Below are 24,601 nucleotides of genomic sequence, written 5' to 3'. Positions count from 1 at the left end.
AATGACAATAAAACTGAAAATCAATGAGCTGAAGATGCTAAAAAACCATCAACGTTGAAGGAAGAGAAAGGAGTCTTAACTTTAGGAAGGTGTGTGTGTGTCTTTGTGTGTGTGTCTGCGTGTGTGTGTGTGTGGACAAAGGGAAGTATTTCGAGCAGGAACATTAATGTTGAGTGCCAATCATCTCGCCTCTCGAGGCTGACTGCCTTCCCCTCTATTTCCCCAGAGTTGAAGGGCCCATCGTGACCGCTTTCTCTGGCGCTGAACGACCTCCATCACCTTTACGACAACCAACCTTGACTGACTGAAGAAGAGGAGGGAGGAGGAGAAGAACAGCGAAGGAGAAGGGGTAGACAAATGGGAGAGAAGTTGCCAATCTCTTCCCAGTCGGTTTTTCTCACATGTCTGTGGTGCGTCTAAAACCCTCACTCCAAAAACCAAGAAAAACAACAAAAAAAATAACGTCCCCTCTTCTCTCCGAGGGAACAAAAAAGAACCACTTTGTTAGTTTAATATTTCTAGCGTGTTTCTATTTTTTAATAGTGCTTTTTTTCTTTTCTTTTCTTTTTTTTTTTACTGTTTTACAAAATGAGCTCTAGTGTGTCCGTCGTGTTTCAAACTGTAAAGCTGCAGGAATGCACCGATGAGGATAACAACGATTATTGTGTCATTGTACGGGTTGTTTCACTGCAGTAACTCATCCACTCGCTCACAAAGCAAATTTAAACTTCATCTTCATTGATTTTTAATGAGAATGCAGTTGAAGAAAGGCTTTTAAATAACGTTATTTTGGTCAAAATGTAATTAATTTGCCGCTGAAGGTTTTGTACTCGTACTTGTTCGGCATCAGCAAAGAGGTATTGGTACATTCTTGAAAAAAAAAAAAAAATTGTTAAATTACAGCTCCCTCACTTAAATGTTGTAAATGGAGAGTAACATAATATAAAAGTCATTTTAAAATGGTTTTAGTACAAATATAACAAGTCGGACTGCAGGAAACACAAAGACACAATCTGATTTATTTTGTACTTTTTCCAAAATGTAACAAAATAAACTAATTAAAGCACATTCACAGTCAGATGAGAACATTTCCACTTTATTACTAACAGTTGCAGGAAGCGGGGAGCTGTAACTTAAAATAATGCAGTAAAAAAACAAAAACAATCAACCAGGTTTTCTTTTTTTTTTAAATTGTTATGACTTTATGATTTCTGTACGTTTTTAGTTATTATTCATCATCCACATTCCGTGCGCGTTGACCGGCGGCTCAGTGAGTTCATTTTCAGTTCAATTCACTTTTTACTCTCCTAGAAGAAGAGAAGACAAAGAGTGACATGATTCACAGCACGAGCTCCAGAGGCCAAACCATGCAGGCGCAATTCATTCCTTGTGATATATTTGTACGTTTTACTGTATTTTTTTTAGTTAATTTTAATAAATGGACTGAAAATGAACTGACTTTTAACGCTGCTGCGTGCAACCGTAGTACAGTGAAAGTGAAGGGTACTAGCTTGGGAGACGCTCTCCCTAAGGCCCGCCCACATTACGACACTAGCCATTCCCATTGGGCCACAGGGAGCGCGAGGGCGCAGTGAACGGGCGTTTTGATTGGGAGAGAGAGGACCGGTGAAGTGAAGCATGACTGGGAGATTAGAGACGGCGCCCGTTGGGAGAAGAACCGGACGCATGTAGCATGTAGCATGTTGCTCTCCGGCGAGGGTTAGCAACTCCCTCACTGTGCAAAAGTCACTCATTTATTAGGTTATTTTTGCATCGTGAAGTGAGTTCAAGCCGTTTTTTTTTGTTTAATACACAATCTGCAATCTAAGCACAGGTACCAAAACGAGGGAACAACTTGGGGAAAAAAACTGTCCAAAAAAATCAGAACCGCGGGATTTCTTAACGGTTCGTCGTCGTAGTTCAAAGCACGTAACGTCACTCACGAACACCCCTCCTTCTAGACACCACGACAACTGGGATATAATTTTCTTCACACGTTTTCTTTAATGTAAACACTCGAGCGAGTCTAGATAGAAGGTTAAACCGCGTTGATTGCTTTTGAGAGTGCGCGTAGATAATCTGTCTCGGCTCATCCGGTAACGTCTAGATGACGTCACCTCGACGCCAGCTGTGTTGTGACTGTTTTCCACTTGGAACAAAAATTCACGACGTTGTATTTTTCTGCCTTATTTGAAAGCCGCAAATAAAAAGCACAACACTAAACTACAAGAGGAAACAGTTCCAACACGACCGCACGAAGAAAATATAAAAAAAAACGCAGCTTAAAGGGACGAGAGCTCCTGAAACCACGAAAGGAAATCTCGTGGTGTTTTCATTCATTTTTTTTCTCGGTGTCCTTTTACCCAAATGTTCCACAGAAACAAACGTGACTCAGTGTAAGTATCGGTGGTATTAAGTGAGTTAGAAAAGGGGCGTGACCTGACGTATGACGTCGACGCGTGTTTTCAGTGTGAGCTGCAGAAAAACAGAATGAAAAACGCATTTTTACTGAAATTGGAACTGCTTGTAAGCAACAACAAAAAAGTGCCACAGATTGATGTGAAAACATTCCACCTGTACCTGCCTAGATTTGTCTGAAATCCTTCAATCAGACGGGATGTTGAGGCATTTTGAATTGGGGTAATTTTTAATGCACATTCTCCACATTTTAAATGGCACGAACCCAGTGTTTCAGCCCCAGTTCAAGGCTTTCTTTCTGGACAACGGTAACAAACGACTGGTCCGACCTCTACTATGCAGTTAAATGACATTCCAGATGAGAGGGCGGGGGGGCGCTTTAACCTCTGACCCTCTTGCAAAGAGAGACAAGGCAGCAGAAAGAGAAAAATACATTTTAAACAAACAAACCGTGCAACACGAGGCAGCTTTTGGAAGCTTTTGCTGTTCCAAAAAAATACAAAACTTTAAAAATAGCATCGGTTATATCAGCTTGTGTTTGTAGACTTTCTGATGAATTCGTTGTCTTTTCTCTGTGATGTAGTTGCGGACAGGTGGGGATTTAATTGTGCGCCCGCTTGGTTATTTTACTTTTGACATTGAAGAAACACTGCTTTAAAATCTTTACCCACCATTTCACTTTCTTTTCTTTTGTACTATCAGCTCCAGGTTTAACCTCTTTTTTTCCCGGGGGTTTGTTTTAACCAATCACAGGAGCTCTGAGCGGCAAAGGGGCTGGTTTTCCAAAAATGTGGACTTTCATTTGAGGTTACAACTGAGTTTCTTACCACCAGACATTTTAATTTGGATAAGAAAGACGACACAGAAGCAGCTGATGATGAAACGCCAGCTGATTTTTTTTAAACTGTCAGAATCTGAATGTGGTAAAGATGGAGGGCCGATTCAAACGAGTGAAAACACAATGAACTGCTTTTAGATCAAATACAACATATGAGGCAGATGAATTAACGTTTTAATTACATCTCAGGCTCTGGACCATCATTGAGGCCCTGTCAGTTAACACCAGCATCATTTTGTATTCCAGCGACTTAAAACTCAGAAAACTGCACAGAAACACTTTTTTTTCTCTTTTTTTTGGAAAACCACCCGCAGTTTCCTCAGCGTCTCTTCTGTAGCTGGCCGGCGATCACTGGTAGTGTGTCTCATCTAGCAGCTTAAATGTCTCGTGTCTCCCCACCCACAGCCACTCCTCCCCCCGTGTAACACTGTTTAAATAAAGGATTGTTATACTCTGAAACCAGATCGTTTTCTTCATTTATGGCGTCATTTATTGAAAGAAAGTTAAATCCTGCCATAAAACCCACAGGTGTCTTTTGTCTTTTCAGCTCAGGTTGTGAGCATTTATACATAAATGATCATTTCAGGGTGACAGGAGGGTACAAAACAAATATACGGCTCTAGAGACGCCTTGAGCCGAGCGTCTTGATAACGTCCAGAAGGGTTTAAAGACAACAGACACATCACTTTACCAGATGTTTGACAGGTAATGATTTTCTTTACAGGCGTCAACATTCATCTTTTTTTCTTGGTTACTTCCCCCTGAGATATCTTCCCCCCTGCTGGTGTTTACAGCCGTCACATTTCTCTGGAGAGATACTCCAGGACTTTAAGGTTTTAGGTGTCTGGTCTCTTGATGAAGTGTGTGTCTTCGGTCAGCCGTGAGTGGGTGCGTGTGTGTGTGTGTGTGCTACCCAGCACTCCTCATCTTCTGGCCCGTACTTCTGTTCATCTGCCTGTAGAGGGCGCTGTGGTCTTGTGGAAACCTTGACAGATCAGCCTCAGCTGTGGAAGATGGAATATATATATATATATATATATATATATATATATATATATATATATATATATATATATATATATATATATATATATATATATATATATATATATATATATATATATATAGTTTTTATCAACACACATATTGTCTCAGGATTGCTTTGTCATGTTTCATGTGTGAATAACAGTCCCAGCTCAAACAGGCTTACAAGATATACCATCATTTAGAGACCAGAAACCATATTAGCAATATAAAATACAAATGATATGAGACAAATAAACCACCATGGTGTTTTTTCAAGCTTTAAAAATGAAGGTAATGAACTTTTTAAGCAATAAAATTAAACATTTCTGACTTTGAACAGCCATTACTCTTCATTCATCATGACAAATGAGAAAATGTGATTAATTCTTAATTGCCTAACTGGCATAATTCAGACAACCTGTTGTGCTTTTGGCGACAGGAGCCGGATGTTGGGTTCCTGTTCTCAAAGACCTTTGAAGGGAATAGATTTGGTAACATCAAAGAACTACTAATAACTTTAACTTTGAGAAATGACTAATTAGCTCATGATTTAGGTGCTCACATTATATAAAATGTCACTTTATTGTTTGCACATGCAGTGAAAAATCCCTCAACTCTCCCTTCTCCCCATTTACACATAAGATGTGAAAGCAGGTTTTATAATAACACTTTTTTACTCAATGAAGCGTTAAATGAATTCAATTAAACTGAATATGAACAGTTCTGAAATGAAAGCTCGAGCTAACGCACTTCATTAGATATTCGCGTGAGTAGCAGACATCCACTTTGCTAAAGAATGACGTTTAACGTTTTACGAGCGGGATGGAAGTCTCACAAAAAGGCGGCAAGGAGGACGTCACATCAAGTGGAAACACAACTTCGGACAGATTTACCATCGCGTCAGTAAAACACTGAACTGCAAGTAGTTTTCTTTCATTTGGAGGACCAGTGACAAACTGCAAACTGCACGTGTGAGATTATTATAACCATAAACATCGACACAGACACACACGTCGTGGCTTCACTGCCTCAACCATCGATTCAAGCAGAAGAAGTTCATCTTTAAAAAGGTCACAAAAGACCTCATCTTATTGATGACCTCATGCCCAGATCAATACTGTAGTCCCATGTGTGAACTTTTCCTTTTTTCCATCACGACTTGGGGCCTAGTCTCAAGGAAGTCTGCATGAAAGTAATGTTCCCTTTCATATGTCCAGCGTTATGGCACTTATCAGAGCGCTCACACACACACACACACACAGATGAAAGAAAAGCAATTTATCCGACGTGTTCATGCTCCGAAACACACACTTATATACGAACACACACACAAAGCAGGCCGGCGTGACCAATCGTCTCAGTGATCGTATCTTCAGTCTCATTTAGTTTCATCCTGAAAATGTCACTTTGCCAAGTTTTTTTTTTTTTTTTTTGCAGCCTATTTCAGAAGTTTTTCATTATTCAGAAAGCAGCTTGTCTTCTCCCTGAGCAACACGAGCTGTCGGCTGGTGTTCAAACGACAACCTGAAGATGAGACTTCTTGTCTCGTGGACGTTGGCACGACATGAGAATATCCTCTTGACGTTGGCGTGGTGTTTTAGTGCCATAGGGATTGTCTGCATATTGCAATATGATATTTTTATGGTCACAAGCACAGATAACAGATGGTTACTCCGTACAGAGAAACACTTATTTTGCTATAAGTCCTCCTTACACACACAATTACAATAAACTTTTTTAAAAAAAACATTGCTATAAATGCTAATAGTGATATTAAAAGTTGTTTTTCTGTCTTATATTATTGTAATATTTATTTTTAAAAGCTTGGAAAAACAACAGGATGGTTTATTTCTCTCGTATTATTTGTAATATATGTTGCAAATATGCTTTCTGTTCTCTAAAATATGTCAAATATGTAAATTATATGTATATTAATCTTCCCTTTTGGGTATATGTGTACATGCATAAATCCTGACAATGTGGTGTGTGTATTTATAGGACGGCCCTTGAGGGACACGCGTCTCTTTTGGTATTATTATTATTATTTAGCTGCATAGCGGCTTAAATGCATTTTGTGCTTGTTACTATTTATGATGTCGCTGGTAACGATATTATAAAAGCAATAAGGTACTCGAGGCAGTACTGTGTCGTCAATAATGTACTGCTCAGGGGTTTGCCCTTCAACAGTACATTATTGACGGTACAGTACTGCCTCGAGTACCTTCTTGAGTCTCTGTCGGTATTCATATCGCTGCATGAACGTATCATATCAGAGGATCGCGGGCGAGGAGCGTCAAGGCGCCGCTGACGTACTCTGTCCGAGTTTCCAGCTGAGGTAGACGATGAGCTGCAGCAGCAGCAGACAGACGCACAGAAACAGCAGCAGGCCGAACAGCCAGAGAGGAAGGAAGATGTCCGTCTCTCCCTCCGCCTGCGAGACGCAACGACGGAGGAGCAGAGCCAAGTCCGCCCAGGGGCCGCTCAGCACCTCCATGCTGCTGCTGGGAGGAGGAGAGGGAGGAGAGGGGGGGGGGGGGGGGGGAGGAGAGAGGGAGAGGAGAGGGAGAAGAGAGGGAGGAAGAGACGGAGAGGAGAGGGAGAAGAGAGGGCGGAAGACAGGGAGAAGAGAGAGGGAGAGGAGAGGGAGGAAGAGAGGGAGAAGACAGAGAGAGAGAGGAGAGAGAGAGAAGAGGGAGGAGAGACGGAGGAAGAAAGGGAGAAGAGAGGGAGAGAAAAGGGAGAAGGCAGTGAGGAAGGCAGGGAGAGGAGAGAAGGAGAGGAGAGGGAGGGAGAGGAGAGGGAGAAGAGAGGGAGAGGAGAGGGAGAGGAGAGAGGGAGAGGAGATGGAGGGAGAGGAGAGGGAGAAGAGAGGGAGAGGAGATGGAGGGAGAGGAGAGGGAGAAGAGAGGGAGTCAGGATTATTTTTGGGATACGATACCTGAGGCACGACGAGAAGTCTTCATTTAGAGATGTGAAGGTTGAAAGACTTCCAGGCACCGAGATCAAAAATGGGCTTTAAAAGCATTTTAAAGAGTTTCTGAGAGTTGTTATGTGACATAAAGAACTTGTTTTAAGATTGAAATGACTCGACGACTGAAGAAGGTCCGACCTGCATGTTGAAGTCAGCAGAGTGAGAGTAAATCCTTTACAGCTTTTTCAGTAAAAATACAAAAGTGAGCGTACTTCTAATCGTTTGAGTAGTGAAACAAAAGTAAAAGAGTCACATGTTCCTTTGAAAGCCACCAGATTGATTAATATTTACTATTCAAGAGGACACGGGGGGAATAAATTGTAGAAGTTTAGTGAATAATTTATGTGGAATCCAGATTATTGGCTTTCAGAGGCGAGGACACGCATTTTAAATGTCCTTTAAAATGTGGTTTAAAACGTTTTAAAGACAAACATCAGCAGGCGGTTCAGTCCAATGAACGTCAGCTTGGTGTAACTTTGCGGTTCTACATACATGGAACTTATTGTGACATTTGTTTTGGTGTTATTTAAGCAGCTGTTCGATGGTATATTTAAAACAACAACATCTACTTACAGTCTTTAGCTTCCCTAAAAGCAGGTGGGAATGGATGCTGGTGGAAATGACTTGCGGGTTGCTGCCAAATTTCCCCAGTGGGCTAAAGCATCGTTGTCCTGACAGTTTTCCACGCTGGTGTGAAGTTGAGTGGAGGTCAAAGGTCAGTGTGTCACACCCGGTTTGAAGTCAGGGAGAAAATCCAAAGAATAATTCCTCAAGGAGAAAAGATAGTTGGTTCAGTGCAGACGTCAAAAGTTGTGATTCTCTCCATCTCTTCTTTTATGTCCGTCTTTCTCTGTCTCTCCGTCTCTTTACCTTTCTTTCCCTCCGTCTCTCTCTCTCTCTCTCTCTCCTTTGTAGAAAAAGCACTTCTGTTGTTGTCGATGACGATTTGAACTTTGCTCCGTTCCAACGGTCAAACCTTGTGATCGCTAAGAAGATTATCAATACTGGCCAGGTCTGCACGTGTAGTGTTGTGTGTGTGTGTGTGTGTATGTGTGTGTGTGTGTGTGTGTGTGTGTGTGTGTGTAGTGCTCAGGGTTGCTGCAGCTTTCAGCCCTAAAAATCAGGAACATGTGGAAAAAATAAATACTTTTTAAAAAAAAGAAAGAAATGTGTGTGCATTGGGGCCTCGAGTGATGTTTCATTGAGCATGAGACCTTTGAGCTCACTGTGTTGTAAAACACACACACACACACACACACACGTGTCTTCCTCTCTGATTGTAAATAGGTTTCTAGTTTCTCTTTTCTTCCTCCATCTTCTCTTTATCCCTTCTCCTTCTTCCTCTGTCTTTCTGATTAGCGGCAGTATTGATTACTTCACTGATGGCATCAACCTTGACTGCACTGTCAGTTAGGGACACACACACACACACACACACACACACACACAGCGCTGACAATACACTGTACAGTCATGCCAACAGTTTAGTCTTCTATCCCCAGCATACGTTTCATGTGGAGTAGAGTTTCTGACCACGTGGCGGATGTGAAGCGGTATTTTCTCTCCTCTCAGCGCCGCTTTGGTCTCCACCACCTCCTGAGGGAAACACGCGTCTCGTTAGCTAAACGCTTCGAAATGTTCACCAGCTGCTCGGCAACTTTGTCTGCGTCTGTCGTTTAGTGCTGGGCATAAATTGTCCGTGTAAATTGAGTTAACCGCAATTTAGACGTGTCTCTGCTCTCGGTGCCGTTTAAGCTCGCCCGTAATCTCTTTCTCGGGGGAGGAAAACATGGCACCTAAAGGTGATGACATCACGAGCTGAACTGCACTGCTGGTGAGAAGCGCCGGCGCGGCGATGGACGCTGTCACCAACGTCAATATAATTGATCAGCTTTGTTGTTGCTCTGATTGATCAGCAGGACATAATGGGTTTGTTCTCAGAGAAGTGTGTGTGTGTGTGTGTGTGTGTGTGTGTGTGTGTGTTTCAGTCTTTTTTTGTGCATGAGTGCTTGTTTTCAGATTGACCGGTGCACAATTGAGCTGTTTCTGGAGAACCTTTGTGTGTGTGTGTGTGTGTGTGTGTGTGTGTGTGTGTGTGTGTGTGTGTGTGTGTGTGTGTGTGTGTGTGTGTGTGTGTGTGTGTGTGTGTGTGTGTGTGTGTGTGTGTGTGTGTGTTCACTCTCTTATTGATCCATTCGTGGAGGCTCGTAAGAGCAAGATTTCTTTTTTATTGTTTTGATAATTTCTTATTTATATTCCAAACTAGCATGTTTGATGAATAGAAAGAATCAATAGAATGACGACGTCAAATAGATTGGAAAAGCACACAATGGAGACAAACCGTGTTTATTATTTCTTGAACCGGGTGAAATATGTGAGCGTCTCTCGTGGGAAGAGGAAGTGAAACTCCAGTTTGAAATCTCTTGGAGGATCTCCTCCCAGCAGCAACAGTTCTGGAAGAAAGTTTCCTCCGGATCAGATTAGACCTTCTCCCCTGATGCCCGCCAGGAATTTTGAATCATTTAGCGAGCTCGTCTGGGCCGGAAAAAAAAGGTTCTCGGCAGCACCGATGTTCTCCTCGTTATCTCTCGTTATCGCGTTGTGTGCTGCCGCTGCCAAAAGCGCTGATGGAGGATGAGCCTCTTTCCCGCTGCGAGGTTCAGATCGTCCCGACTTGACCCAGCTCTCTCTCTTTTTTGGTACCGGCTAATTTTTCTCTGTTATTTCGTCGTCTCACACTCCAGATAGTAGCCTCTTCCCTCCCTTTCTCCCTTTTTTGCAGAACACAATGACTCAGCAGAAGCAGACAGGAAGCTGCCGCATCAGGTTCCCGCCAGTGGAGTTGTGAGATAGAGATGGAGATCAGACTCTGATGTCACCCTCCCGGTTTTTTGTTGTTTTTTTGTTGCTTCCACTCGGCCTCATCCCTCCGCGTGTCTGCTGGCGTGGCTACAAGGCGGCGTCCGTGCACTTTGAGAAGTGTGTTTATGTTTGTGTGGGCGGCCGGCGGTCTTTGTGCGCGTCCTCGGGACTGTGGGAACGGATCCTGTGTTTTATTGATTGTGTACGGTGAGATGAAACCGCGGCTCTGTCTCTTCCTCGAGGTACCGAGGCTGTCGAACTGACGGGAAACAGAAAGGAGAAGCGCCGCTGCTCGCGAGTGAAGAGACTCGTCCTTTTAGGGGCATCGGCTGTAGATTGTTGCACAAGATGTGGACACTTCTTGAGCCTTTGTGACTGTGTTAGGTTAGATCTAATGTTCTGAAAGTGTGGGGCGCCGGCCCTCTGGTGGGGTGCAAATGTATTACAGGTGGGGCGCGGAGAGAAAGTTATTATCTTAAGAAGATATTCAGTGCAAAACAACTGAATTGCAGCCACAATAAGCTAGTTTTTCCCGTCCAATAGATATATATATATATATATATATATATATATATATATATATATATATATATATATATATATATATATATATATATATATATATATATTGATAGAGAGAGAGAGAGAGAGAGAGAACTTTATTTGCATTGTTCTAACAACGTGATTGCACATTTTGTCTGATGGAGCAATCAAGGTTTACTTGAAAGTAATTGCAATTTTCTTGATTCTCTTATTTGAATCACAAAAAGTCATTTCATTAAAACTCACGCATTGTTATAATTTAGTTGGGGCGGTGAGGAACGAACATTTTTCTTGGGGCGTGACAAAGACAAAAAAAGTTCGAGAACCACTGCAATGGATGTTTGTGTGATCGGTTATTATTTGTGATCTGCCACAGACTCCCGACACAATCTGTTGAGTAGTTATTTCTAGAATGCGGTTTAATCATGCGAGGAATGACACATGGGACTTTGCACTGTAAACACTTTTAGCTCCAGTCTTCAAAGTTCCCTCTGTGTTACTTTAGGAACGCTGCAAAGTTTCCAAAAGCCAAACCTGCAGATCACGAGGCCCAGAGGAATTCATGCTTTTGATTCATTCTCTGTGCTGCCGTGCCAATTTGGACTCCAAAAGTTGCGCTCGTCCTCATCTTCTGGGGGAAAATGTGTCAGAAGGGGGCAGACGACGGCGTCGCGGGGCGGTTTTGGAGGTTGTTTCGGACTCAGCACACGTACGGGGACGGCTGTGTTTTCCCACACGGATTATGCAGAATGCTATTTGTTCCTCGTGCAGACTCCTCCTGCTCGTAGTTGACTTGCAGAGTGTGACAATACGCTGCAGGGAAAGTTCTGTGTTTGAGCTTTAAAGTGCAAATGAGTCCCGTGTTTAGCTTAAGTAGTGTATTTCATGCCTCCAGCTGTCGGTTTACTAAATAGTTATTTCATTTTCCTTTCATGAATCAAGTTTTTATTCATCATTAGACATCAGTAAAGACCAAAATGAAATATTTAGCAACAGTCTCCTCGTCATATCTCATGATCTATCTAACTATTTAACTGTTGAGCTGAAACAAATAGTTGATTAATTGATTAGTTTGTTGCAGCTTCTTGATTTATTTATTTATCTTTTTGAGAAAAAAATGCAAAACTATTTGCTTTTCTCGTCATATGTGTGCTCATACAGTATATGTACCGTTATGTACCATCACAGGGAAAAAGTGTCTAAATATAAACTCTAATTATATCTTACCTCTCCACGTATCTATTTGTTATATTTAAGACTAAATCAATTAATTTCCACCGAAGCATCCATTTTATTTAATTGACTTTCCTTAATTTCCATCTCCTAAATTAATATAATCTGTTTCCATGAGAGCAGCCTCTCCTGCTGGGCCTCGTTTGTGTCCTCTTCCTCCTCCTCTTCCTCCTCCTGCAAAGTGTAATAGATTTCATAGAAGTTGTTTTGAATGAACGCTCCAGCAGCTAAAGGTTCAACGTTGCAGCAGTTCGAGGTTGGAGGGTTAAGTACGAGTAAGGAGAGAGGAGATAAGGGGGGAGGAGAAGTTACCTTCGCAGGTCGATGTGAGGGATGGAGTGATCTGCTGAGAGAGAGAGAGAGAGAGAGAGAGAGAGAGAGAGAGAGAGAGAGAGAGAGAGAGAAAGAGAGAGCGAGAGAGAGAGAGAGAGAGCGAGAGAGAGAGAGAGAGAGAGAGAGAGAGAGAGAGAGAGAGAGATATTCTCCTGAAATGAGGATGGAACAAAATGTTCTGATGTTACTCTTCATCAACATTCATGTGAATTAACTCGACCAAGTCAGGCCGTCACGACAGTTTTACTGTGTGTGTGTGTGTGTTTGTGTTTGTGTGTGTGTGTGTGTGTGTGTGTGTGTGTGTGTGTGTGTGTGTGTGTGTGTGTGTGTGTTGGTTGGTTACATGCCGGGAGATGGAGACCTGGAGCAGATGATGACGATGATGATGATGATGATGATACAAACGGAACGGAATGGGACATTTTGGGTCAATGAACTTCATCGACTGCCGTCGGCTTTTTGAGCTCGACGTCGTGATTAAAAACAAAAAGCCAAAAAAGCCAAAAAAGTTAAAAGTTCACGTTTCCCCCCCTCAACGATACGACTTCCATGTCGCTCGTTAGTTTTTGTCTTGATTAATTGTGGTTTTTGTTTTGTGTGGAGTTTGTTGAGCTCCAACTTTTCTCCTCTCCCTTGTTTTCCTCCCAGTTGTCATGGCAACCTCTTGGCCTTTTTTTAGCATAAGTTGCATGAGGGGGGGGGGGGGGGGGGGGGATGACGCTCATTGCCATAGTTACCAGGGCTTTTTTTTTTTTGTTAATGAGATTAGGCGCTTCTGGCATTATGTAAAAAATTTAAAAAAAAAAAAAAAAAAGTGTGACATTTACCTCCAATCGCTGACGGTAAAGCTGCTGTCAACGCTTCAGGGGATTCTCTCTCTCTCTCTCTCTCTCTCTCTCTCTCTCTCTCTCTCTCTCTCTCTCTCTCTCTCTCTCTCTCTCCATGTGTGAACACACACCATGTGTGTGTTCATGCGCAGCAGGTTACTCTTCAGCTCTTCCTTCCTTCCTTCCTGCTGCTGTCAGGCTGCACAACCAGCCGAGCTCACAGTCGACCACAAAAACACTTCAATCACTTCAACTGGTGCAATATAAATACATTTTTAAATACATTTTATTCTGTCTGTATATATATATATATATATATATATATATATATATATATATATATATATATATATATATATATACATATATATATTTTGCTATTGTGGATTATTTACAGTTTTTTTAAAAATATTACTTGTTTTTTATTGTACTATGTGTCTCTTGTCTGCTGCTGTAATCCTGCGATTTCCCCGCTAATAAAGAAAATATCTTGTCTTAAAGTGTCGCTCCCTCTTCTCTCGACTGTTCAACTTTCCTTCTTTCCCCAGAAACCTTCGCAAAATAATCAAAACGAGCGTCCCACGCCGACTGTTGTCCACGAGCTGCAGCCCGTGATTACATTCACGAGGAAGTGAACACGAGCTTCTTCCTCAGAGCCTCAGGTCGCTTCTGCATCACGCAGAGACCCATAGTGAAGATATTACAGCGAGAACATGCTCTGTATGGAGCCTTGTTTCCTCGCTGGCAAGCCATCAGAGATGTGATTTCAGCACCTGGAGATGAATTGTTATATATAAGTTAGACATACATGTCGACTTTTATAAGGTAATAAGTAAGATCTCTGAGAAAAATAAGAGATTTATCGTTGTTTTTGTCAAAAAAGAGTTGTTCCTTCTTTTAACTCCTGCTGTTTACTGTAGCTTTGCTCTTTAAAACAAATAATAATCTCAAACCTATGAAATACAATTAATAAAGTCTTAAAACTAAGCCTTTAACCTTTCCAACAGTTTACATGTTATGATTGTGTTCAGTGGTCAGAAATAATACATCTTTCAGGACAAGTTGTCGTCATGTCCTGTAGTACAGCATCTCTTTGTCACACGGTACAGTAGACACACTCTTGGTCTGTTTCTGCCTCTCTTTTTTTATGTTGAGCATAAATAAGGAAAGAGAAATGGAGGCGAGATGGAAAAAAAATCATAAAAAGGAAGAAAAAAAACCGAGAGAAATCTGACGAAGATGAGCGGTGAGTGAGAGGAAGCATAAAACAGTCCGTTCTTCTGAGATGTTCCTGGAGGTTTTCCTTCCAATGTGCACACACACACACACACACACACACACACACACACACACACACACACACACACACACACACACACACACACACACACACACACACAGTCAGTTCATTACCGCTTTTTCCCTCGCTGACAGACATCACATCTGCACCTGAATGTGTAACCTGAAGCGTGAAGGACAAAACATGACACGTTCAACCAAACGGCCGTTAAAGATGGACAGATCTGAGGATGACGGAAAAAAAGGAATGTGACATAAAGAGGAGGAAGAAGAAATCTACAATTTACATGAATCCGGTCATAATTGTGTTAAAGAAGAACGAGAAAGTGTGTTGAGGGAGAGAAGAGCTGCCGAGAGACTAATAGTGAGACAAAAAAAAAGAAAAACGAGAAAGGATGGTGGGTGGAAGTGTGAGACAGAGGGAGAGGAAAAAGTGATGAAAGGAGAGAGAGAGAGAGAGAGAGAGAGAGAGAGAGAGAGAGAGAGATATCTTTGGCATTGTATTGCATGTTAATTAAATTCATCACACTGTCAGTCGTGGAGATTGAGAGGAACTGACAGCTGACAGGAGGAGGAGGAGGAGGAGGAGGTGGGGGGGAGCAGCGGAGAGTTAGCGGTAATTAACCGGTAATTAACCGTTAATTAAGAGGTTGGTGAAAGAGAGATGGATCCATGGGGACGAGCCGGCTGAGGAATATCGGAAAAAGAGATGACGGGGAAACGTAAGCAGGAGAGGGAACTGGTGGGCGGATGTGATGAGAGAGAGAGAGAGAGAGAGAGAGAGAGAGAGAGAGAGAGAGAGAGAGAGAGAGAGAGACACAGACAGACAGACAGACAAACAGACAGAAGTCAGGAAAGTGGACCGGAGGACAAGAACAGAGTGCACCTGAATATATATATATATATTTTTTTTACCGAAGACAGTTTATGTTGAATTAAACCAAAGAGAGACGGAAGATAAGGGGAGGAACAAAGGTGAGGACGGAGAATGAAGCAGATAGAGAGGGCAACACGAAGGGAGGGAGGGAGGGAGGAGCTTATTCTGTTACCACAGCAACGATTAAGCATCAGGACCGACAGGGCCGTTGCGTAAGAGTGGCCGGTAGCATCCTCCATCGGGTTTACACACACAAACATGCAAACAGCAGGGGTCCTCATCAGCCAGTCACCACTGTGTGTGTGCGTGTGTGTGTGTTGACACACACAAAAACACACACACACACATGCATACACACACACTCTCAGCGGAGAGGAAGTTAAAATTTCATAACAGGTTTCATCCTTTAATCTCCAGTTGCTGGTCACAGAGCTGCCGCCGTAATCTCCGTGATTAATTACTGTGGCGGTCGAGATAAACAGCATTAATATTCCAGCTGGTTCGCGATATCGCCGTCAGCAGCAGAGAGACACACGGACGAGCCGGTGTCTTAAATGGATGAGAAACAATAAGCTGATATGAGAAAAACAGAAATTGTATTAAGATTGAGTGTGTCGTTAAAATATGTTAAGTGCCTGTTGATGACATGGAGGAGGCGTTTATCACACCATCATCTGCTGAGTAGTTATGCATTATTCATGTTGCCCCGGAAAAGTCTAGCAGTCTACATAATATAAATATTGGCTTATTGTCAATGGGTTTTATTATATCTACTATAGCTGGTGGGAAAAAGGAGGCGGACCACGTTGCTCCTTAGAGGAAATTATCCATCTATTGAGCGAGTGGATGAAATGTGTTCTCAGTGAATGTCATTTTTATGCCGCGTCGGCAATATGTTGTTCCCCATCCGCCAGTTTTATTCTCATATCTCAGGATCGCCTGGAGGGAATTTCTTCAAATTTGTCACACACGTCCTCTTCGACTCGATGATGAAGTGACTCAATTTTGGCGGTCAAAGGTCACTGCAAAGCAAGGCAAGGCAAGTTCATCTGCATAGCACATTTCAACAAGGCGATTCAAACATAAAAGCATCAAAACACAATGCAGAAAAAACTATTAAGAACATTTATTATAAAATTAAAGTAAAAAAATAGAATAAAGGTTGCAGTGCAGTAAGAAATAAAAGGCAGAAGTGAGATGCAATTGATTCATATCCTTGAATCTGCAACACTGAGAACTCACAAAATACATTTTTGATGATAACTCAAGAGTTTATTTGCCATTTCTGACAATTTCACATCAATGTCTAGTAAGATGAAATGTTGACAATACGTGGATGTTAACTTTAACTCGACTGGTTGGTGGAGGCGTACATCTGCAAGGCCGTAACTCTGGTTAATCATGTTATTGATTACGAGTCAACTTTGATTGAATAATAATTCAACAGATTTACAGATAACATCCAGATGGGATTTTGCATTTGTGAGTAATCCAGTGGATTAAATACCTGACCTCATCACATTGATGCAACGACCCTGTTAATCTAAAAAAAAAAACAGATATTCAAAGCAAAGGAACAGGACACTCTCTGGCAGTCCAAAATCCTACTGGTTCTGCATATTTCATCAAAACTTGTTTTTGCAGAGGTTATGGTAAAAGTGACAGGACTTTAAACACTATGAAGTTATATTATTAGGTCAAAGTACTCACAATATTCGTCTTTTATTCTCACAAGAGGCCTGGCTGTTAAAGTCTGTCACTGAGTATTATTCACATGTCCAACATCAGCATGTTTAGCACCTCTATGCTCATATTTTTAGTTCATACAAGTTACACATTACCTTAAACTAGACAACAAAATACGTCATAACCGTCGAGGAGCGATAACCAGGGACCCAAAAGCACGACTCACGAGACAGAGGTAACAAATAATAGTCATTTACTGGAGAACCGGCAGGAACGGGGAAACACACGAGACAATCTGGCAGAGGACACGCGTCAGTGAGGGGACCTAAGTAGTGAGGCACTAACGAGGGAATGAGCTGCAGGTGTGACTGGCAGGAGGACCAGGTGAAGGGAATGATTGCTGACGAGGAGGGAGTGACTGGCAGGATCTGAAATGACATGAGAGTTTGTAAAACAGGCAGCCAGGATGAAAACAACTAATGAGAAGAGTGTGGAGCTGAACTGTGACAATAACAGCATAACAAGCAACTCTACGAGCAATCAGACATGGACAGAAAACACAAATTGAACCCACTGTAACAATTATATTTTAATGGATGTTGTGCACATCGGCACTCGGGGAGCCGTTGAAACCCAAAGTTTCAACCTCTTCATTCTTATCAACATTTTATGATGAGTTTATACGGGCCACCTGTCGAATGTCCGAATGTCAACCCCAAGACAAAGTATCATGGCAGCTAGCTTACACAAGACAGCAACTGTATTCTGATATTTCTCAAAGTACTTTTTTTCTTCCTTTTTGACAAAGAAAAACCGATGGAAACATATTTTTGGCAACAAATAAATAACTAAACACTCATTTCAATTGCATGTCCGAATTCTAGCTATTGGAAATATCTTACATCTCATCTCAAAAGACAGTTCAGGCTCATAAAATTGAGTTTTAACCGATGAAAGACAAGCCAAATCTGACAAGTAAATACACGTTGCTTCCCCTATCACGGCCCTCAGCTTGACTTTTAACATTTTGCTTCGTTCGTGTTGAGGATCTGAGGAGTGTGAAGCTGTCGGATGCATCCGTCAAGATATTTACAGCTTCACTAGTATTTTATTCTTATCTAAGTGTCTCTATGAGCCGAGTACAGTTGCAGCAGAACCGAGTGCTACATGAATGAGTGTGTGTGTCCGTTGGGAAGTGGGGGGGGCGATGAGCTGTACACGCAACACTTGTTCACCCCCGGGGAATCGAACCAGCGGTCCGTAGGACGACCACAGTCTCGTACCGCTGCCCGTGGACGAGCAGAGGATCGCATCCACTAAAAAATATCTTTCTGACCTGCAAACTTTGGCGGAGGCACCTCGGAAAACCTCCGATCTCTTCGGGGAGGAGCGGGAGAGCGCATGCGGAAAGAGGATACGGCGGATAAAAGCTTTGACTCGCAAATTTAATGTAATATTCATAAACATTAATTTCACTCGGAGAGAAGGAGCGCAGTGATTTGAAAGGGTGGCTTGTCATTGAAGTCTCCGATTTAGTTACTTTGAAATGTGAGTCATACGTTCACACACAGGCTGGAGAGGCTAATGGAGAGAAAGAGGGAGAGAGGGAGGCAGAAATGCATAAACAAAGAGAGGATGTGTGTGTGTGTGTCTGTGTGTGTATGTGTGTGTGTGTGTGTGTGTGAGAGAGAGAGATTAAAAGGATGGACCCAAAGGTTATCTAATCCCCAATGATGCTCTTTACTGAGTGGGGTCAGACAAAAGAGGAGGTGGGGAGGGTTTTGAGGGGAGGAGGGAGAAAAGGGAGAAGCGGGAGAAGCTGAGGAGGTTACAGTGAAAGAGAGGAGAGATAACGGGAATGAGGAAGATGGGAAATGGGATTAACCCCTGCCTGTCTCAGTATCACCCTTCCATGTTTTTTCTAACACTCATCCTGAGTGCTCTTCCTTTTTGTTCATACACGCTTCTGCTTCGTTTTGAATTTCAGACCGTTTAAAGACAGTTGAAGCCCTCACAGGACGCGAGGCAGTGGAGGTGGATGTGTCCAATGACCAGCGATGTTTCAGCCAGTAGGAGGCTCTTTGTTCCTCGTGTCAATGTAGATTTATTCGTCACAAATCCTGCATACTTTGTTAGTTATTTCAACCCAAACAACAATTTGTTTTCAAACCTAATCAAGCAGCTAAGCGGATGTGTTTCCTGTGAAGTCGGGAGTTAATTGGAAAAGACTGTCTGCATGTAACGAGCTGAAAGTGACACGTGTCGCTGGCTTTCGTAGGCAGACACACACACACACGACATGCTCGTGAGACGCTCACACAAGCCGCGGTGTGTACGGCTGTGGATCGGCTCAAAGACAAACTGGTGAAACATACATTCATATGCACAGATGTCAACTTCATGGTGATGCTAGGAAGCAGCCAGCAGACCATTAAAGTCAGTAGGGTTCATCCTCTGGGGAGCAGGAACGCTCAAACTGAAATTCAGAACAATCCACATGTCATAAAACTATGAACAGATGTTAGTAGACGCCTGTTTATTAGACGAGGTTCTGTTGATTTGATGCCGGTGATGAATCCGACAGCATTTTTATTTATTTTGTTCTCAGCAGAATGAAACCATGATTGTTGGCGCCAATATTTCTCAATGAACCCTGTGATGCGCTGAAAAGATGAATCTATTATGAATTCACACAGCGAGACGTTATTCCAAATAAATAAAAAGTGTCTGTGTGGAAGGTTTTGTGTGTGCGTGTGTGTGCGTGTTTGTGTGTGTGTGTGTGTGCGTCATCTTGCCTCCTGACTGCTCCAAGTCCATATTTTGCCTCTCTCATCCCTTTGGTATCTTTAAATCATCACGCAGGCAGTTTTTTAAGCAGTTATATATCTTGCTGCTATTTGGAGCCAAAGTGTGTAAAAAAAATTAAATTAAAAAAAAGGTGTAGATAATTATTTTGAATTGAAGTCACTAGGCACAAAACACACACACACACACACACACACACACACCCACACACACACACACACACACACACACACACACACACACACACACACACACACACACACACACACAGAAATTCATTGAAAAATGCATTAACAGTGTCTCTTTAAAACAAAAATACGAAGGTATCCTCATAGTGAAGGAGGTACCTTCTGTTCAGACCTGGATTGCTTTCACCATATTGAGGATTAAACAGAGGATCACAGTGTCTCTAATCCTCTGTCATTTATTAGTCATTTGGGTTTGCAGAGAAGTGATAGAGGACTTTTAGGAAGAGAAGAGATGAACGAGAGAAGGTAGGAGGGATGAATGCAGGGAGGAGAGCAGCAGCCCGAGTGAGAAGGAGACGAAGTGTAAAAAAAGGAGAGAAGCGAGTTCTTTTGAAGGTGAATTTGTTAAAAAAAAAAGAAAAAAAAGACGGGGGCAGACCTGATGTAAGGGTGAGAAATGATATTTAATGAAATGATTCACTTTTAAGCTTATTGCTTAGAGCCATAAACAGCCTGCTCCTTGTGATTAGTACAACTACTTTACTGTTTTACGGCTATAACTGTTACTGCTGGGCAGATTGATATCACTATTTAGAACAGTACAGTTACAGATAGTGAATTACTACCTGTGTGTGATTCCTCTGCTGTTTTGTTCTGCATCCAGAAGGAAATATGTCCGTAGTTTTTATTGCCCTCTGCCTTTATTGCTCAACATGATGGTTCATGGTGTCGGTGTCCCTCAGAAACCTCATTATGTATCCATGGAGAGCCTCACATTGGATTTTATTGAGCGTTATTCGGCTCATGGCTGCCTCATGCGTCATTATAGTTCAGCCAGAGTTGTCCATCATTATCATGTTGCTTGTTTCTAGTTATTTCTTTCCACTGAAGGGCCAGAAGAGGAAGGAAGCCGAGTGCAACAGTGAACTAATAAAGAGGATTTACACTGTGGCTAATATTTAAATGAGGAAAGCTTATTTCTTAATTTGCATTAAAAGTCTTTTAATCCTTTGGATATATATTTGTTTTAAAGGGCAAAATACACAACTGCACTGTTTTTAATGTAGAGGATTGTGTTAAAAGTTTTCCATCCTCTGTTATAACAATTTGTGCAACATTTAAAGCAAGGGTTCTTGTGTCTTTGTGCCGGAGCCATTAAGTCTGTCTGGATCTTTCTCATGAACACGATACTCAGGAACAGCCGGGGGTTGTAAAGATTTGGCGCAAAGGTCTACTCAAGGATGAACGGATCAGTATTTGCTGCTCAAATGTCACCGTGACCTCTCGAAAAACATGGCGTCCGTAATTTATAGCATTTTTTTCATGTATGTGACTCACCTGAACTGAGCCAACACACACACACACACTTAGTCAGAATCAAAGACCTGAGGCTGCTTTGTGTAAATGACTGTACTCTCTGCTCCTCTCTCTCTCTCTCTCTCTCTCTCTCTCTCACACACACACACACACACATGCAAACACACAAACACAAAAAAAATATACAACACAACTTTTAACTTCTGTGTAGGCTGCTCTGTGTATAATTCATAACTCTGGGACTTCAGATCAAATATGCATTACAGTGAGTGTGTGTGTGTGTGTGTGTGTGTGTGTGTGTGTGTGTGTGTGTGTGTGTGTGTGTGTTTGTGTGTGTGTGTGTGTGTGTGTGTTGTGTGTGTGTGTGTCGGAGAAAGGGATGTAGACACAGGGGGAGCATACAAGGGAGAAAAGGAAAAGGGACGGGGCTAAAGTCAGAGTTAGTGTGTTTGTGCATAACTTGATCTTCATTGCATGTCGTCTCTCTTTGCTTTTACGTCTCACTGACCTTCTAGAAAGTTCACGATGCCACAAACTGGAAAGCCGTGTAAGATACGACTGCGCTTTTTCTCATATTTGATGAAAATATAGGTAAACTGATATCAAATGTTTTTGCGGAGTCATTCATCCATGATGGATGAACCTCAACAAGCTGCGACACACTGATTCACATTCCTCAGAGTGTGTGTGGCGCTAAAAAATGCATCTTAACAAGTGAATGCGTTCATTATTCATCAACAAAAATATATATATATATATTATATGATATCGCTAAGTCCCATCCCTCGCACATAGACTTGCCAACCGTAGCGTAGCATTAGCCAACTGTAACCAGGACCCAACAAATATGCAATCGTTTCAGCTCGTAGTGGATAAACAGCGTTAAAGGGATCCTGGTCACCCTGAAAAGTCAGAAGTTTGTAAAATGTGAAAACCTGTGGCGCTAACATTAGTGGAGTAGGTTAGCGCATCGTTAGCGAGCAGGAGCACTTCTATGCTAGCTCGCTATTGAAGGTAATCTGAACGGAGACACGTGCGGCTGTAAATTAAGATCTATCCGTCTTTAACAAGTGGTATTTCTTAATTGAATTGTCTAGAATAGAAGTTGGAAGATCCAAAATATTGATTTCAACATTTCGTTTTGGCAAACTTAATTCTCTCTTAACTTCGTCTTTTACGGGTAGATTACAGTAACTACATATCTCCATGTCCTGATTTTATATATATATATATATATATATATATATATATATATATATATATATATATATATATATATATATATATATATATGGAGATTAGCTTGTGTTTTTAGGGATCAACATCATTACAACAAGAGAGAAACCAAAAAGAAGTTTGTTGTTAGTCGCGCTTTATAATCAGAGCCTTTTAGAAATGTTGTCATACTTTAGTTTTTGCTCCACATCGTCTGCTCTGTTTCACTTCTGATGGCAATTAAAATGCAAAACCAGCTGGTTTTTTTGTGTCATTATCCTGATTACATCCCATTGTGAACGCTTCAGATGAACTCATGCTTTTCCTTGTAGATAATCTTGTAACTGTGGCAACTAATGCTGCTAAATTACTGTTTGTGTGTGTGTGAGAGAGAGAGAGGAATGCCTCAGAAAGCTATCGTAATTGCCGCTTTCATCCAAAGGACAACTCTATGGATATTTAAAGGCGCTTCGGTTTTATCAGTTATGTTTGTGTGAACAGCCCCAAGTGAACCAATTATGGCCGACAGCTGGAGGCTGATGTTTCTCTCTCGCTCCGTCTCTCTGTTGATGCTTATTGAGATGTTTTCAGCCCAGTCTCGTCCTCTAACTCTCCCCTCCTTCTTTTCTGTCAGCGCAAAGACAAACTAGGCCTCAGCTCTACATCCCTGTGAAATCAAATCAAATATTCAATATTTATACATCCATGTAGAACAGAGTCATTATCGTCACACTCTAATCAGGTTATGTTGAACTTCCCTCTGCTGATCTTTGTTAGAGATTCTGTATATTTGGGACTGAGATCACTTGCATCTGAAATTCTAATTTTGGCGAAAAAGCCTGAAATATTTAAAGCATCGTCGTTATTTTACATAAACCACATATCAAAAAGCCAACGCTTTACAATTTCCTCTGATCTAATCACATCTTTGTCACAACAAAAACATCATTCATAAAGATTATATCATATTTCAGTGGATGAATGAAAATAAAAAGCCAGATCCAGAGGAGATAGGACATATGCTGGCATCACACGACCCATGATTAGTATGATACTAAACGATGAATTATATGAGAGCCACGGTCTTGTACTTGCGTCATTATTTGCCAAATTTGGAAGTCGGAGCACCTCCATTGACTCTACGTGGCTCTCAACATGGAGACAGCTAGCAGCTAACGTTGCTAACCAAGCTAACTACAGCAACATGGCAGACAGAGTTAAATCGTTTTGCACTTTCCCCATGTTACAAGTTGCCGATTTAAAAACAGTAGATGATGCTTTTAACCATTTTAAATCATGGAATGCAGATTACATTTGTATGTGGTAAGAAATGTCAACATCAACACCAGCATTGATGCTTCAAATCATACGTTGAATAGAGAGCATTTTTCTGAGGAGCAGCGCAGCCTCTGGGATTCCCCCCTGAGGCTTCAAGACCAGTCCTGTTTAAATATATATTCGGTGTATAGTGGCTCTCCTCAGATCTGGAGCACAGCCTTTGAGCTGAATACCTAGTGGCCAAAATCAGATTTCCTCCCACTGAAATCCAGGCCGACGAGAACGAGCTACAGACGTTTTACTGGCGATCCGCTGAACGTTGTTTGTCATTGTTGTTTGTCATTAAATAAGACGCTTTACGAAAGCTTTCATTTACACATAAAACTAAGCATCATATCCTCCGTGTCGACTTGAAAGCATGGTTCAGTTTTTGCAGATTCAGGTGGCACACGTTTCAAAGATGGCGTCCTTGTTCCTCCCCTTAAAGTGTTCGGTTGACATTTAACTACTGAAGGACACTGTTGAAGTCACTGTAATGTTCCTTCACTTCTGAAACAATCCTATGTTACGCTTTGGCTTCATAATTATTCTGTCATTCCCATTATGCGTCAGTAAAAAAACCCATTTTCCACCGAATCGCCGTCTCCGGCAGCTTGTTCTGTTTACACAAGTCATTGTGGACTCACGGATTCGTGATAGTTATGCCAATTTCTCAACCCACTTTCAGCATGTGAGAACAGAAACCAGCATTGTGATGCCCGCGTGTTTGTTGTTGTCTCATTATCTTCTTCTTCTTCTTCTTCGCTTCTCTGGCTTGGTCTTCTACTGCGGTCCATCTGCTTCAGTGTGTGAGTTGTTTGTTCGGCTTTTCTGTTGAGAGATGTT

General features: G+C 41.8%; 1 protein-coding gene across 1 annotated transcript in view; it reads left to right on the top strand.

Annotated features, from left to right (window-relative positions):
* Positions 1 to 3,715, top strand: part of epb41l2 (erythrocyte membrane protein band 4.1 like 2) — a 43,679-nt gene extending 39,964 nt beyond the window's left edge. The window contains 1 exon segment of the mRNA XM_068577510.1: positions 227 to 3,715. The gene's annotated coding sequence lies outside the window, so the exon portion shown is untranslated.
* The last annotated feature ends 20,886 nt before the right edge of the window (positions 3,716 to 24,601 follow it).

The sequence above is a fragment of the Clinocottus analis genome, unplaced genomic scaffold, assembly GCF_023055335.1.
Source record: "Clinocottus analis isolate CAN_PGR_092001 unplaced genomic scaffold, fCliAna1.0.p SCAF_15, whole genome shotgun sequence".
Lineage (NCBI taxonomy): Eukaryota > Metazoa > Chordata > Actinopteri > Perciformes > Cottidae > Clinocottus > Clinocottus analis.
This window is presented reverse-complemented; position numbering and strand designations above follow the sequence as displayed.